Genomic DNA, 19,022 nt, shown 5'->3' on the forward strand with positions numbered 1-19,022 from the left:
TATTTGGATTTGATATGGTCAGTTTAAATTCTAAAGAATTAAAGAATCAGATGAAATTCTGTCAAAGATTGCAAATGAATGTGTCTGAATATTGTAAGATTCTTGATTTGGTAATATAACAGTAGAATCCAAAGAAATTGATGTTCTGCATCAGAAAACATCATCATCATCATTTTAATATTCACTTTTTCATGCTCACACAGGTCAGACAGGATTTGTTGAGGTAGATTTTCTACAATTGGTTGCTCTTTCCATTGCCAGCCCTCACTTGTTTCTAAGTCAGGTAATATTTCCTCATTGGTGATCATGCTTTTACAGAGGATTGGCAATGAACAACATTGTTTGCATGATGGTGATTCATGTTTACAACTACCGTGTGATGTCATGACAAGGAAACACACACACACACACACACACACACACACACACACGATAGGTTTCTTTCACTTTCCATCAATTAAATCCATTCACAAGGGTTTGGTTGGTCCAGAACTATAGTAGAACACATTTGCCCAAGGTGCTATGCTATGAGATTGAACTCAAAATCATATGGTTAGAAAAAAAAAAACTTAACCATATAGCAAAGCTGATGCCTATGATATGAATATTTCAGACAATGGAGTATTTTTTATGCTTTAAAAAAAAGAAGTTTTAACATTTCAGACATTTGTCCTTCTGTGGAGAGAGAGAGACAATAAAACTAACAGCTCCATCACTAAACCATAAAATGATGTAATATTTTGGTCTAATAGTTTGGTAGAAATTCGATAGGATTAAATACTTTGCAGTGTTCTTTTTATGTTTCTTCTCATTCTAAGTTCAAAACTTAGTGGGATTGACTTCATCCTCATTTTATGAAAAAAAGAAAAGAAAAAATGCTTCTTTGTATTTGGAAACAAAGTAGTTCATTTTTCTTACCAAAATTTTTAATATTTTCTAAAATTTTCTTCCCTCTTTTTTTTCTAGATATTTCTAAGAGTTGGCAGTTACCATTCTCAATGCTGCGACCTTTATCTAGCTAGCTGCTGGCCAGAGCATTTGCTCTGATGCCATTGGCTTGGTCACTCTTTCTTCATTTTACCATTGGTCTTTCAGTGGATAACAGCTGAAACGGTAAGTATCACCATTTCATCTTTGTTTCATTTGTTTTATAAATTTTATTGCTAAATCCATGGAAAAAAAACCCCCACTAATTTCATATCATTCAACTGCTCACCCCAACTCCTAGTCTGTCTATACACAATATCCTCTTTTTTTTCTTCTATTGCTACTATAACAGTCTATGCTCCTATGAACAAGTAAAAAATGGGTACTTCTCCATTCTAAACTCATTTACTACAGTTATTCCTCTTCCTTTTGTGGACCTTATTTAGTATCACTCTCCCCTAATCCTCCACATTTCACCCGGACTTTCATCCTCAAATTTTCAAATCTCTAGAACTATATCCTTGCTCCTGAGCTAATGAAGGAACCTCCATGCAGTCATCTCACATGCTAGAAACCGCATCCAAATCTCTCTCAGCTCACACACAATTGTCTTTAGTAAAGAAGGATACATGTAACCAAACGGTCCACAGAGATATAAAAAGTTGGGGTGATGAATGTTGGATGCTTGTAATCATCTATTAGCTGGGGCAGGGCTGACTGGGAGATAATGGGAGATAAGTAATAACGATAACTGGAGCTGATAGGATGTGGATTCAAAGATAACCCTGTGCCAGAATATTGCAAAGAAACCATCTTAAGGTAAAATCCCAATCCAGTGAATAAGAGCCGGACAGATCCATTCATGGCTACAATTAAACACTTATCATATACATGAACACACAAACATTCACATATGCATACACACAGACATGTATGGGCACACACATACACAAGTACACATGCATAATACACTCACATATGTGCACATACCCAAATACACACACATGCACAATTATATAAAAACACATGTATACACACACACATACACATACACACAGGTATACATACACAAGCACACAGACACACATATACAAATACAGACACAAGTACAAACTATCACAGACACATACACACGCTAACACACACATACACACACACACTCTCTCTCTCACACACACACACACACGTGGAGGCACGAGGTACATACGGACACATATCTGGTTATGTTGTCTTTGGTTGTCTAATAACCTATCTTGAGGTAACAGTTATGCTGTCTGCTTGACACAGCACTATCTGGGAACACTTGCATGAACCTTATGAAAAGATGGTAGAAATCTTAGTAGTAACAGTTGTACCAGCAGCAGCAGCAGCAGCAGCAGCAACGGCGGCGGCGGCGGCGGTAGCGAAGGTGGCGGTGGTGGAGTCACTTTAGAAAAGTAGTTGTATGACAGAAACCATGGTAGTGACATTTGATGACGTTTTGTAGTGGTAGTTAACCCTGGAAGTTAACCAGCAAGGGACACTTGCAGCAGCAGCAACAGCAGCAGTAGCAACAATTGTAGTACCTCATTTTATTTGTCCATTAGCAGTGTACTCCAATCTTAAACTCTAATTAATTTGTTTCCCTGTCAGCTTCTTTAAATTATCTGTTGATGCATGCATACATACATGCATGTGTGTATGTGTGCATGTGTATGTGTGTGCATGTGTTTGTGTGTGTGTGTGTGTGTGTGTGTGTGTGTGTGTGTGTGTGTGTGTGTGTGTGTGTGTGTGTATTAATGATTATGTGAATGTATAAGTATGTTCAGGTGCATTGTGCATGAATGTACATTTGTATATACATTGTATTTATTATATGTCTTTGTTTAAAATGGAACTTTGCATGAATGTGTAAGTATGTATTTGTGTATGTGTACATATGTTATCGAAACACAAACATTTCATATATATATATATATAGACACACACACATACACATGCACACATACACACACACATACATACACACACACATACATACACACACACATACATACACACATGACTCTTAAGTGCTTAAGTGAAGTCATAAGTTTAACTGAAATCTTGTGTGTATTTTCTGTAAAATGAATGCTATGCCCATTACAAGTGTGTGATCCCTAATAAGCAGATAGGGGAAAATGAAGTAGTTTCATGCAGCATTGAACAACTTTTGATAAGGTTGTGTAGCATGATATAAAAATACCAATGTAGAACACTAATAACAATATGGCTTAATTACAAAATAGACATTTCACTTTTACCTTCATTATGCTACTGATAACAGTGCTTGGTACACCTGTGACATCAAGAACTTTCTATGTAACTGTTTTTATCTTTTTGAATAAACTTCTTCGCATAAACCCTTGAATATGGCTCTTCATATTGTTTATAGAAACTCCCTTAAAGTACCTTTGTCAACTTCCCATTAAGTCTTATTAAATTTAAGACTATTCTATTTCAATAGAATTTATGCTTCTTAAGCAAATAACTAATAGCCACTCAGGACTGATGGAATATAAAATTGATGGGATGTGCTGAGAGGGAAGTGATAGAAAAGCTCAACATTGTTCTCCAAACACTTTGATTATTAGTTTCCTTCTATTTGAAATTAAGAATTTTTCCAAAGTATTATATGTCTTTTAAACAACATAGACACAATGTTATACAAAATTATTTTTGCTTTGTTTTCATTCATTGGCATTACCTAACTCCTCACCTGCAATGCTTAACAGATTTTTTTTAAAATTGTTTATCTTTAATGCATGCAGAATAATATTACTCTTACGGTTTCGTATGACACATTACTGCTTAGGACAGTATCAGACAGCAAGCCCTGATATACATGTTATCACAAAAAATGTACTAACCTTGTTTACAATCATTCTGAAGGATGCAAAGAGCACTAATACAAGAGAGAAAACTCTACATATTCTTCTATCATTCATTTCCATTCTATACAAGAAAGACTGCAGGACTGGCTCTTGACTAAGAAAATATTTAACAGGATATTAATCATTTATCTGCCCAATACTGCTGCCAAAATTTTCCTCCTCAACAAATTCCCCACCATTTCTGAAACAGGAACCATGCAAATCAGCACAACCCATTTCATGCAGTATAACAATCAAGCCGATTGTGAAAGCTCCAAACGTAATAGTTGCATTAAAGCACATTTGAACTTTCTGGTTCTCTGAAATTCATTTGCTTTGTGCTTCTGTTGCAAAACTAATTTTCTCCTGCATTGTATGTGACCACTGGAGTCTTTGAGCCTTACCAGAACATCCTAAGGAAATATCAGTTCTGCAGAGTTTTAGCTACATACAGTTACAAACTTCTCTTCTCCCTCTATGATGCACATTTTAAGCTGAAGGAAGAATAAGCTGTTGTCAAGAGATTTGGTTGTATCCTTGCAATATGTCTTGTAATGCCAATTGTTCGTAATGCTGAGGAAGAGGCTGATGATAATGCTAGTAGAGACGATAATAACAACAATAACAATGACGATGATGATGATGATGATGATGATGATGATGATGATGATGTGGTGGTGGTGGTGGGGGGGGGGGACTATAACAACAACCTGAGGAAATGTTGCTTTCTTAAGTTTTGCTTTTGAAAAATATTTTCACATCTTTAGTTTTATCAGCTGGATTGACCATTTCATTCACATCTCCCTTCCTCTCACTACCAGTCAACCTATCTATCTATCTATTTATCTACCCCCTCCCCCCCACACACACACATATGTATACAAATAATACATCCATCAATTTATCTTGCTATCTATCCATCTGTCCAGTTATCTATCAACCCAGCTATCTGTCTATCTATTAATCTGTCTGTCTGTCTATCTATCCATCGATCTACTAATCCATCCATCCATCCATCCAGCTGTACATCCACCCATCAGCTTATCTGTCAGTCTTTCTACAAACTTCTGTTAATCAATTCTCTCTCTTTTCTGTAACTATCATGAAACTGTTGACCATAATGATATTGCTGCTGGTGCTGGTGATGATGATGTCAATGGAATTTAGACTGGTGGTGGTGATCTGATGGTAGTTTGTTAATGATAGAGCGGTGGGATTTGGTAGTGGTGTTTATGAACATATGTTGTGTCTGGATAGATCTTGGTTCATAGAATTTGCATTTCATAAGCGAAATAGCCATTAGGGGCTGATTAAGTATAGAATTGATGTGATGTGATAAGCTGATATAGAAATGAGGGGTGGGAGTGGCAGAGAACACGAGAGAGTAATAGAGAGAGAAAGAGAGAGAGAGATAATAGATAGATAGAGAGAAAGAGAGAGAGAGAGAGAGCGCTCTTTTAGAAGTCAAAGTGACAGAGGAATTGAGAGAGTAACAGAGAGGGAGTGAGCTGCAAAGAGAGGGAGGAATGACCGAGAGGTGTGACATATTGAGGGAGACAGGTGGGAGTGGCAGAGTTTTGTGGAGAAAGATTGAGGGTTGGGGTGGAGATAGAAAAGGAGAGGAATAGAGAAGGGAGTGTCAAGAAAGGAAGGAGACAGATAGATGACAGGTTAGATGGACAGTCACAATATTTCTACAATCACATCTAATTGCAACTCATACATACACACATATATCTACACATACATATATATAGATACACATACATATACATATATATAGCTACACATACAAACATATATACCTACACATACCTACACACATATATGCATGCATATACATACATACATACATGCATATATATATACACACACACACTCATATACATACATGGATATTTTTCTGCATACCTGTATATAATTGTACTAATATATACATTTGTCAGCATATATGTGCATACACATACAAAGTGGGCGGTGCTCCAGCATGACCCTAACTGTGATTGCTAAAAACACTACAGGAGCTAGAACTAAATAACCTATCCACATACATAAAACCATGCAAATACACAGATATATGTACCTACTTACCTGCAAGCACACACACACACACACACATACACACAAACTCATACACATACATACACATACCCAACACTCCTGTTCATACATATACACTTATATATACGCTAATATGGCAATTACCAAGAGGATGTACCCAAAGAAAAAGTTGTTTATATGAAGACTGAAAAGCTGCATACATCGGATGCAGTAGTGTTGCAGCATTGCATTCATTTTATCGGTGCATCTGTACTATGCAGTATTAACTGCAGATGACAACAGAGCTACAATAGTAGCAATAACAATGTGGACAACAACAACAACAGCAACAGTTGCATGAGCACACACAATAACAACAATAATAGCAATGAGCAAATGGTGGAGCCTCTATGCAATCATTTAAGATGCTAAAAGTAGCAGCTAATTTCCTCTCCAGTCCCACCTGGCCATTTGTAAAGTAAAAAAGAACAATTTGGGTAACAGGGTTCATCATAACAATACCTGTAAAAAGAAAGGGTGGAGGTTGGTCATATCTCAAATTCCTTTAATCATAGGCCTGTTTGACCAGGATTAACCTGAGGGTAAATAATAATAACAACAGCCAATAATAGTCATAATAATTACTTTAACAAAGACAACAACTAGAGTGACTATGACAACCAGTGAAAGCAACAACAATAGTTGTCGTGACAACAACAATGGTGTACAGATGATGATGTTTGTTCAGCTATATTTGTGAATGTGTAATGCAAAACTACACATTTGTGAGTATGTGTTAATAGGTGTGTAGTGTGTGGTTGTGAACATTTTTACTGCTTTTACACCTGTATGTGTAAATACACATGTATTTGTGTCAATATTTTTACAGATAAATGTCATTAACTGTTGTATACACTGCAATATGTTTGCAGATAAGATGTGTACTTTTAGTGTATGCTTGTGCATATCATAATGTGTTTTATGTATTTGTGTTATTTGTGTATGTGTGTGTAGATAAATAGATAGATAAATAAATGTAAACACACACACACACACACACACACATATATATACATATATATATAGCTCTTCAAAATACTTCCAAAATGCCAGAGAAACCTGCAGGTGTGGATGTAGGTGTCTTCGAAGTAAAGCTGGATCTCCTCCTGTCAAGGGTTCCTGACGAACCTACTTCACAGCAAGGAAACACAGATGAGGGCAGCAGCAGCAGCAGCAAACTCCCTCATTCACCAAATACTACACATCAGAGGAGGTGTCAAACAATGAAAGTGTAGCACAGCCAATGGTGGTGCACCAGTATGACCACAGCTTTAAAAGCTGAAACAGGTTAAAGATATATATATATATATATATATATATACATCATACATACATACACACACACACACGCACACACACACACACATACATACACGCACACAAATATATATATATATATATATATATAATAAACTTTTACAAGAAAAAGCAGACTTCAAAATTTTAGCTTGCTTGCCTTCCTTAGAAGGCAAGTTCTCCATGTCAAGTTCTCCCTGGTAAAAGTTAAGTTCCACTAAACTGTATTGAGTAATCATTCAGTTTAATGTTAAATTGTTTTTATATACAACTTAACATAAAGAAACAAACATGCACTAATACATATACGTATCTGTGTTTGTATGTGTATGTGTGTGTTTGAGTGTGCATGCAGTGTTCAGTTTGCAATAAATGTCAGTGTTTGTGCATGGTGTTTCAATCTGTATGTATATTTTCTTGAATAAAACCTGTTGATTATATATACATATGTGTGTGTATGTGTGTGTGTGTGTGTGTATGTATATCCAAATAGGCTAATAGCCAGATTCCATACGGGAGTACCCATCTATAACCACCCCTTTCTGTCATTTACATGTAAAAATCCATACACACATGATGAGATGCATGATACTGAAATACATATATGTACTTATATATGATCGTATGAGCGTACATAGATTAATATGTATGTACGTATGTGTAGATGTTTGTGTATTTTAGCGTGCGTGTGTATGTGTGTGTGTATGTGTTGTGTGAGTATGTGTGTGTATGAGTGTGTACATGCATGCGAAAATAGTGACATATATATGTGTATACTTTAAGATTAAACATACATACATATATATATATATATATATATATATATATATATATATATATCATCGTTTAACGTCCGCCTTCCATGCTAGCATTGGTTGGACGATTTCACTGAGGACTGGTGAACCAGATGGCTACACCAGGCTTCAATCTGACTTTGCAGAATTTCTACAGCTGGATGCCCTTCCTAACACCAACCACTCCGAGAGTGTAGTGGGTGCTTTTACGTGCCACCGACACGAAGGTCAGTCAGGCGGTACTGGCAACGGCCACGCTCAAAATGGTGTATTTTATGTGCCACCTGCACAGGATCCAGTCCAGCGGCACTGGCAACGATCTCACTCGAATGTCTTTACACGTGCCACCGGCACAAGTTCAAGGAAGGTGACGCTGGGCACAGGTGCCATCACAATTTCGCTTTCGCTTGCCCCAACAGGTCTTCGCAAGCCAATGAAGGAGACGACGTTGGCATAGGTGCCAGTCGTCGAATTTAGTTCGATTTCGATTTCACTTACCTCAACAGGTCTTCGCAAGCGGGAGTTTAGTGTCCAACGAAGGAAGGTACGCATAAGTAGGCTGGCTACACCCCTGGCAGAGGCCTTGGATTTAGGTCTCACTTGGCTTGCCGGGTCTTCTCATGCACAGCATATTTCTAAAGGTCTCGGTCAGAAGTCATTGCCTCGGTGAGGCCCAATGTTCGAAGGTCGTGCCTCACCACCTCATCCCAGGTCTTCCTGGGCCTACCTCTTCCACAGGTTCCCTCAACTGCTAGGGTGTGACACTTTTTCACACAGCTATCCTCATCCATTCTCGCCACATGACCATACCAGCGCAATTGTCTCTCTTGCACACCACAACTGATGCATCTTAGGTTCAACTTTTCTCTCAAGGTACTTACACTCTGTCTAGTATGCACACTGACATTACACATCCATCGAAGTATACTGGCTTCATTCCTTGCGGGCCTACGCATGTCCTCAGCAGTCACGGCCCGTGTTTCACTGCCATGTAGCATGGCTGTTCGTACACATGCGTCGTACAGTCTGCCTTTTACTCTGAGTGAGAGGCCCCTTGTCACCAGCAGAGATAAGAGCTCTCTGAACTGTGTCCAGGCTATTCATATTCTAGCAGCTACACTTTCAGCGCACCCTCCCCCACTACTAACTTGGTCACCTAGATAGTGGAAGCTATCAACTAAGTTTAGTTTTTTTCCCTAGAATGTGGCCAAAGTTGTTTTCTGCACATTTTCAGTGTTTATTGCTCCTGAACATCTGCCACATACAAAAACTAACTTCTTAGTTAACCTTCCTTTGATATTGCTGCACCTCTTATGTATCCATAGCTTTCACTGGGTACATCTTATAGAGTTTCTACCTACGCCTTTTCTACAGATCGAGCAGGGCCATCTACCTGAAGGGGTTTGTGTTTTGTCTACCTTCCTACTTATTAGGACTTTGGTTTTAGCTAGGTTGACTCTAAGGCCCTTCGATTCTAGTCTCTGCTTCCACACCTGAAACTTCTCCTCTAGTTCTGATAGTGACTCAGCAATTAGTGCAAGGTCATCAGCATAGAGGAGCTCCCAGGGGCATCCTGTCTTGAATTCCTCTGTTATCGCCTGGAGGACTATGATAAATCGGAGGGGTCTGAAGACTGAACCTTGGTGGACTCCTACCTCTACCCGGAATTCTTCACTGTACTCGTTGCCAACCTTCACCTTACTGACAACGTCTCTGTACATGGCTCGCACAGCTCTCACTAACCATTCTTCTATCCCAAGTTTCCTCATTGACCACCATATAAGGGATCGGGGGACTCTATCAAAGGCACTCTCCATGTCAACAAAAGCCAGGTACAGAGGTTTATCTTTGGTTAGGTATTTCTCCTGCAGCTGTCTTACCAGAAATATAGTATCAGTGGTGCTTTTCCCTGGCACAAACCCAAACTGCATCCCATCTAAACTGACTCCCTCCCTAATTAGTTGGGCTATAACCCTCTCCGTGACTTTCATTGCCTGATCTAACAACTTGCTACCTCTAATTATTTGTATTTAAAGCGTCACTTTTACCTTTGTAGCAGTTGACTATGGTGCTGTTACACCAGTCATTAGGTATGACTCCTTCGTGTATCACCTGGTTAACAATACGGGTGATTAGGCTATAGCCGACACTGCCAGATATTTTGAGCATCTCTGCAGTGATTCCTGATGGACCGGAGGCTTTCCCTGTCTTCATACTCTTAATTGCTTTATCTACCATGGTACTGTCAACTCGGATAGCTGGTCCCTCTGTTAGGTCGACATTCGGCAGACACTTTCTCCCATTCATTCTCTTTATTGAGCAACCTTTCGGAGTGGCGTCTCGAAACCTCTTTCTTTGCAGCCTCGTTTAGTGCAAGTGTACTATCATCCATGCGAACACATTTCTCTCCCACGACATCACGATTCTGTCTCATACACTGTCTTGCAACACGAAATACCTCAAATCTTTGGCCCTCATGGCGTAGAATTTTGGCAATTTTTTTCTTATCTGGTTCCCCTCTGGCTAAGTAAACCTGTCGCCTAGCTTCCCTTCTGGCAGTCTGATACAATTCCCTGCTACCACCGTTCTTCCAGTCCTTCCAAGCCTGTTTTTTTTTTTTTTTTTTTGTCTAATAGCCCTATCAACAACATTGTTCCACCACGACGTTATTTTGGGTCGAGAGGGGACTTTGCACCATCCACAGATCTGCTCAGTGGCCCTCAGCAGGTTGTCCCGTAGAAATTTCCAGTTGTCTTCTACATCGTGTGAAGCTACATCTCCTTCTATTTCGTCATATATATATATACATATCTTTATTTTCTCTCCTTGTTTCTTTCTGTTTTTCTTTCTGTGGAAGAGCATAGGCTCGAAACATTAACGACTTTTTTCACTTCCTGAGCGTTAAACTAATACATCTGTTTGTTGTCTATACTACATGTCTTCGTCTTTTGTTTTTCCGTGAATTCTCCCCCCCCCCCATTCTCTCTCTCTCTCTCTATATATATATACAACCTTCGACAGAGTAACAGTCATATTTACAACTTGAACAGACAAACATATCAGTAGATAAACATATGCTCACATGTACATACACACACCCACCCATCTACCCACACACACACACACGTCAACAAGCTTACATAACTAAAAACTCATAAACATGCATATGCACATTATTTGTATAAGCATGCACGCATGCATACACATGTACACATATGCATACGTGCATACACACACACATCGTGAACTAACCGTTACTTTCTCAGATGCAGCACAGAATTTTGTCAGTGAACAGGTCGCGGCTTCAAAGCGACGAAAATATTTTGACAAATTAAATGTTGAAGTGAATCTAACGGTTTTAGTATATTTTGAAATGGCTGATAAACACCTTCTATGCTGGAATTGCATATATATGTATATATATATATATATATATATATATATATATATATATATATATATATATATGTACTTTCGGTTTGAATGGGGTTTTTTTATACGGTGCTGTGTTTTACAATCCTGTAAATAATAATAATGGTATTTTTATATATGCTTAAAGCGATCACTGTGCAATGACTAAGGAAAATAGTCTAATTTAGGGGCATATAAACCCTCAACAGAGAAAAGAAGGCTTTCCTATTCGCGTGGGACACGAATCCACATCTCTTTGTTAATGCAACTAAGTGTGTTACCTTTACACCAGCGAATTAGCCTCCCTCTTTCTGTCAAATTTAAGAACTATATTAGTTCGTATTTGCTTTTAAATAAACAAACTTTTTATATGCTTTCAGTGCAAATGGTTTTTTTTATATAATGCCATGTTCAAGCTTGGGGGCTTATATGCCCCTTTATTAGACTATTTTCCTTAGTCATTGCAGTGATCGCCATAAGCTTTAAGCTTATACAAAAATACCATGTGTGTGTGTGTGCATGTCAATATGTATTTACATCTGCTCTGACATTTCCTACACATCTGTCTATGTGCATCAATTTCAATGCATATGTGTCTGTGTGTGCATAATTATGTATGCATATTTTTATATTAATACATAATGTAGTCAATATTTCAGAGAGAGAGACAGAGAAGAGAAATGAGAGAGAGAGTGAGAGAGAAGAAAGGGGAGAGAGAGAGAGAGAGAAAGGAGAGAGTGAGAGAGAAGGGGAGAAGAGAGAGAGAGAAGGGGAGAAGAGAGAGATAGAAGGGGAGAAGAGAGAGAGAAAAATGGGAGAAGAGAGAGAGAGAGAGAAGGGGAGAAGAGAGAGAGAGAAGGGGAGAAGAGAGAGAGAGGAGACAGAGAGAAGAGAGAGAGGAGACAGAGAGAAGAGAGAGAGGAGACAGAGAGAAGAGAGAGAGGAAAGAGAGATGAGGAAAGAGAAGACAGAAGATGTGACCAGTGGTTAGTGGGCTGGGGTGTGAGTTAAGCTCAAGTTACAGGGAAGTATATAAAATTGAAGTGGAAGCAAGGATTGTATAGTGTGAGTGGATGAGAAAGTTCTTAAGATGGTGAAAGGGGAGGGGGAGGGGGAGCTAGAGGGAAGGAAGGTAGTGAGTGAACACAAATAGGAGGGAGGGGTTTAGAGGGCTATATTATGGTGAAGAAGTTCAAAAAGGACAAATTGTGTAGCAATGATCAGTGTAGATGTATCCATGTCAATGTTTGAGGCATATGAACCAGTGTTACTGTTTCCTACATGTAGACATATACCAAGGTTCATTGATACATGCATGCACACATAGTCTTTGGAGTATATGTGCACATGCAAAAATTAATCTATGCATGAGCATGTCATGTTTGGTTCATCCATGCAAGTAAATACAATGTTTAAACCATATTTGCATGCTCTAATAATTGGGTAAAGCATGTATGTTAAGGACTGGTGCATATGCACAGCTGCATTATTTGGTGCATAGAACTTCATGTCAATGTTTGGTTCATATATTCATGCAACAAGGGTTTGTGAATATGTACAAATGATATTTATATTGCATTTATGGACGGTCATGTAGTATATGTTAAATGTATGTAAATATAGGTGAAGGTGTGGTTGCATGGTAAGAAGCTTGCTTCCCAGCCATATGGTTCCTGGTTCAGTCTCACTGTGCGGAACCTTGGGCAAGTGTCTTCTATTATAGCCTCAGGCTGACCAAAGTTTTGTGAGTGGATTTGGTTGATGGAAAGTGAAAGAAACCTGTAATATATATATATATATATGCAGTAGACCACCCACTTCTTGTCTGAAAGACATTGCAGCCACAGGATTGTCTTTATTCTCAGCTGTCCATGGGGTAGAGGATAGGAGAAGATGGCAAGACATCGTGATGACCACAGCATTGCAAAGTGCGACACCTGACTAGAAGAAGATATATATATATATATATATATATATATATAAATTATGAGTTAGAGGTTATGCAACCATCTAAGGGATAAATGTATCCATAGGCACTACTGATGTATTACCTCACTATGTATAGGCCTTGCTATAAGGTTAACAGTAGTTGGTAATTTAAATAATGGTAAACCGTGGTTTAATATATTCAGATCAGTAAAAAAATCGAGCAACAATTAACAATTGGAAGTTGATCATTGGTATTAAAAGGTCATAGTTTAATTAAACTGTGACCTTTTAATACCAATGATCAACTTCTAATTGTTAATTCTAGCTCCATTTCTTTTCTTATCTGTGTGTGTGTGTGTATATATATATATATATATATAGATAGATAGATAGATAGATAGATAGATAGATAGATAGATAGATAGATAGATAGATAGATAGATAGATATGTATATGTGTATGTGTGTGTATCTGTGTTTGTCCCCCTGCCATCATTTGACAAACGATGCGGGTGAGTTTATGTCCATGTAACTTAGCACTTTGGCAAAAGAGACTGATAGAATAAGTACTAGGCTTATAAAGAATAAGACCTGGGATTGATTTCTTTGACTAAACTCCTTCAAGGCAGTGCTTCAGCGTGGCTGCAGTCAAATGACTGAAACAAGTAAAAGAATAGTATTTGTTGAATGTATGAACATTAAGTACGTGTTGAATAATTCCCATGAAGTATATGTTGAATGTATGCTCATGTAGTAAATGTTAAAGGTATGCATTTGTAATATATATTGAATGATCTTTATGTAGTACATATTGAATGTATGCTCATGTGTTTGTTGAATGTATACACATTTAAAATTTGGTGCATCTGTGATATACAGTGGTAGTGCGTTTAATAGTTGTGATGTTTGACTCCCAAATCACTGGAAATGAGTTCAGCTCAAATTCGAATATATATTGTTGTTCTCTTATGGAGAAATTCTATAGGGTAATTCTGTATGGATAATATTTTGGGGCAATATTATAAAGCATTCTACAGGGCATTTTTGGAGGACAATTCTATAGGGATGAGCCAAAAGATTAATTTTAACTGCAGCTTTGTAGGACAAATTTATTGGAAAATTCTATTGAGTGATTTCATATGGCCAATACTATAAGACAATTCTATATGACAATGTTATTGGACAAATTTATAAGGCAATTCTACATGGTTAAGTTTACTAAAATCTCTATGAAAGAGTCTCTGTGATAGACTTGCACACTATCCCAGGAGGCACCTCACCTACCATTTACTTTGCAGGGTCAAAGTAGAGTTGACAATTTGTTATTGTGATAATTTATAGGGTTTTAAAACATTAGAATGGGTTGCATTGCAGTTCTGGGTAGGATTAGTTAATCAAGGTATAGGGTTTGGGAAATACAATATGTAAGTTTACAGTGTTTTAATATCAAGAATATTATTTAATTTCCTTTTAAAGGGAAGATAATTTCATTAAATCATTTCATGCCTCCTAATACCACTTTTCTGCTATAACCCATAGATTAGCAAGTAATAGCAATTTTTTTTTTAAAGTGTGTACAAAACATCTTGAACCTGTTCTTAAGTAGCTTTAAGTAACTTCTTCTGATGACTTGACAAGAAGAGATTTTCTAATTGAACTTTTCTTGATGAACACTATGGCATTGTCTTTGAAATATTATACTTGAGGCAGAGCCTATATTTGAAGAAATTCTGTTCAGGCAATTGAAGAGGATATAAATAACTTGATTGAGAAGGATATGAGAAACTGTCCATCAGCGAAGCTGAAAGAACTTTATTGGAAAGATGCTGCAATGACTGAATGCTGAGGAAGAAGGGAATATACCAAGAGAATATATCTGGCGTGAGCTCACAGACATTGGAAGAATGATTCAATCTAGATCAGAGAATGTTAAGAGAGGTGTGAATTAATTTTCTAATGAAGTAACACATCCCTTGTAGACTGTCCAGAAAAATAGCCAATGACAAAACACTCTATGTAATTTATTTAAAAAGAAAATAATGCAAAATTTTCAATGTCTGCTGCTTCTTCTTTAAGAAGAGAAAATCCAGATGATTCTGCTGCAGAAGAAAATGGTACTTCTTAAACTTTTCTTGTTCTTTTTAAAACTTCTCTTCCTTTCCATCATCTTACTGCCCATTTCTTTGACTGAACTCTGCCAAATTCAAATGAAAAATTCCTCATTTTAAATATTTCCTTCTTCAAAACTATTTAGTATACTTCTTTTAAAATTGATCAAATCTGACAATGTATATGTGTAGAAACACACACATATTATATATCAAAACCCAAAACAAATAAAACAATATACCACAAGGATTGAAGCTGACCATTTGTTTAATTAAATGATTAATTTTAAAAATTTAATTAATTACTTTTTTGTTCATTTTACATGTTATTAATGATATTCGCCATATGATAATAATTGTTTTTATGTTTCTTTATAATTCTGTTAGCTCTTGTATCATTGGCTTATATTATCAGGAAGAAAGATCTTTTCAAGGATTTGTAATATATTCTTTTGTTAATTTTTCTTTTCTGTTTATTTACTCTTGTAACTTATCTTATTGTATAATTATTAGCTTTTTACAATGTATTCATCTTTTCTTTATTGATAATTTTTGTTAATTAACCTCTAGAGCAAGCATTGGGTGAAGACTCTTAGATTTGGCTGAGATTTTGGGATGAATAATTGTAAAAAAACAATATATGTATATTTTAATTAATATGGTAATGGACATCTGCAATGAATTAACTTCATTACCAAACACATAGACATATATTTATATTTTTCTGTTTCTATCTGTCTGTCTGTCTATCTGTCTCTCTCTCGCCCCCCTCTCTCTCTCTCTATCTATCTATCTATCTACATGTATATATGTTATATATTTCCTTATACGAAATCATATTTGTCGCCAGTGTTGGTGATACGTGAAAACACCCATGCCAGTGACATGTAAGAGTCACCTGTGCCAGTGACACGTTGAAGACACTCATGCTGGTGACACCTTGAAGGTACCCATGCTGGTGACATGTGAAAGACACCCAGTACACTCTATGAAGTGGTTGGCATCCTGCCGTAAAAACCATGCCAGCATGAAAAACAGACACTAAATGATGATGATGATGATTATATATATATATATATATATATATATATATATATATATATATATATATAAGGTTGAGGAAGGTATTGGATTTAACCAAACCCAGGAGGATACAGGTAATACCGAGTAAGTGCTGTATACCGACTAATTTGCCCCAGTCGTTGTATGAATAGGATTGGGTATTATAAGTCGTGTATTAGCGTGTGTATATGTAAATATATAAAAACAAAAAGATAAAGAGAGCAAAGGTAAGGTTGGAGAAGTATTTTATGGATAGAGTCTTACAGCTGTTTCTGGGAAGATCCAGTACTTCTCTTCATCGGAGACAGAAAAAATAAAGTAATCTATTATTATATCCATAGGCGGATATTTTTAGTATGAAGTGGTAAAGAGTGTGATGTGCTGAAAAAAGAGAGAACAGTACTTGAAGTGTAGTTTCATTCCAGTGGTGAATATCCGTGTAGAAATCCGTGCAAAGTAATCCTTGTGTGGATAATCCGGAAATTTATGTTGTAGCGAAAGTTGATATAGCATTGATAGCAGAGGTACATATATTCCATATTGCGATGGATTTTTGCTTGTTTACTTGAAGAATGGCCAAGTCAAGTGAAAAGTGAGCGGTAATTAGGTCAAGTTATGAAGACAGAATGTGAAAGGGGATAGAGGAGAGATAAAGGCGGAGGATGGTAGAGATATATTTATGGTCAGTTGGTCTTAACAGGGTAGAGGGGATGAGCATAGAGAGTGAAGGAGGAATAGGGGGATGAGGTTAAAAGGTCTAGTGAGTAGGAAGGAATGCGTGTGTGTAGTATATAGGTGGTGGGGGTATGAGTGATAAACCAAGGACAGAGATAAAGGGAAGGGATGGGTGGGAAAGGTAGTTAGTAGTATCATATTTTAGGATGCTGCCAAGCCTATTTATAGACGGTGGAAAGGGATTGAAAGAAGTGACGTAGTCTGTATGCGTAGGTGGTGTTCTTGTGAATTTGAGAATAGAAGAAATAGATTTGGTGGTATATGTGTGGTGAGATGATCGAAAGGAAATAATCCTATTCAAATGATGGTGAAAGATGGATGTTTTTGCCAGGTTGAATAGGTTGCCTGTGTGTGTGTGTGTGGGGGGGGGGGTTGTGTTATTATGTTGCGTGATCGTTTGTGCAATTTTGCTTGTGATAGAACCTAAATGTGTGAAAAGAGCGGTAGTTGCAGTTGCTAAACGCTTCGTTATATCGATTAAGTAGAGTGGGAGAATTGTATTTTAAAATATGGAACGCCTCCGTTAGGCAAAGCTTGCAATTGGAGCGCTGGCCCTGGTATGGAGTTCCAGAATCTAAGATGGACCATTTTAAGGTGTATTGAGTATTTTTGTTTTTGAGGTGATGAATATGATTGGCTAATGTTGTAGATTTACTGTGTTTGTCGTATCTGCTACACTTGTAACTGTCGCTCCGGGACTATCTGTCCGCTTCAAACACATTGCGTAAGATACAATGTAATATATAAATGCACCGTGAAAAATCTATTACATAACTCTACTGCCACGTACATTGGTGCAACTATAAACTTTAAACATCGCTACGCAGCCCATATGCACTCTTTTAGATACACCCAACATGCTTTCCGACCAGGAAGAAGCTGCCTGACTCAGCTCTTACAACACTATGAGTGGGTGCTGAAACAGCTGCTCAACCACTCAAATGTGGAAGTGATATGTCTCGACTTTGCAAAGGCCTTTGATAAAGTCGATCATGGAATGATATGTCACAAACTGCATGATCTCAGCATAGTTGGAAAATTCGGAGAATGGCTCCATGACTTTCTGAAGGATAGAAGTAAGATGGTAATAGCCAATGAGGCCACCTCCAATGACACGCAAATAGTGAGCAGTGTTTCACAAGGCACTGTTTTGGGACCACTACTGTTCATAATGGCCCTCTCAGACATGCGCTCAGCCACACAGATAGCCACAATCACAAGTTATGCAGATGATACAAAAGTCTTACAGGTAATACAGAACCTTGAAGACACTATGCACCTGCAATGTGAGCTGGATGAAATATACAAGTGGACTGAAAAGAATAGCATGCAGTTTAATGTAGAAAAGTTTCAAGCCTTGTGCTATCAACATGCAAAACTAAATGCAGTACCCAATTAAATACACTAGACTTGCAGGGATTGCAGTCCCAAAGGCACAGTTAGTGCGAGACCTGGGCATTTACATGAGTAACGATGCATCCTTTCATGTGCATGTTGCTAAATTGGCAATGAAATGCAGGCAACTGACCGGATGGATTCTTAGAACTTTTAGAACAAGAGATCAGGAAACCATGATGGTCCTCTGGAGGACACTTGTTCTAAGCCACTTTGACTATTTCTCTCAGCTATGGCTACCAACCAGTGTCAAATTAATCTCAGAACTTGTGGCAATCCAACGAAGCTATTGGGAAAGACTCAAGGGATTAAGACTCTATTCCTTAGAGCATAGGTGAGAAATATATGCCATAATATACATCTGGAAGATCCTTG

General features: G+C 37.5%; 1 protein-coding gene across 1 annotated transcript in view; it reads left to right on the forward strand.

The window, feature by feature from the left end:
• Positions 1 to 19,022, forward strand: part of LOC106873181 (basic helix-loop-helix ARNT-like protein 1) — a 788,348-nt gene that overhangs the window by 269,210 nt on the left and 500,116 nt on the right. Inside the window, exon 4 of the mRNA XM_089355050.1 lies at positions 967 to 1,113. The gene's annotated coding sequence lies outside the window, so the exon portion shown is untranslated. The remainder of the gene's footprint in view (positions 1 to 966; positions 1,114 to 19,022) is intronic.

The sequence above is a fragment of the Octopus bimaculoides genome, chromosome 7 (genome assembly GCF_046866305.1).
Source record: "Octopus bimaculoides isolate indiv1 chromosome 7, ASM4686630v1, whole genome shotgun sequence".
Taxonomy (NCBI): domain Eukaryota; kingdom Metazoa; phylum Mollusca; class Cephalopoda; order Octopoda; family Octopodidae; genus Octopus; species Octopus bimaculoides.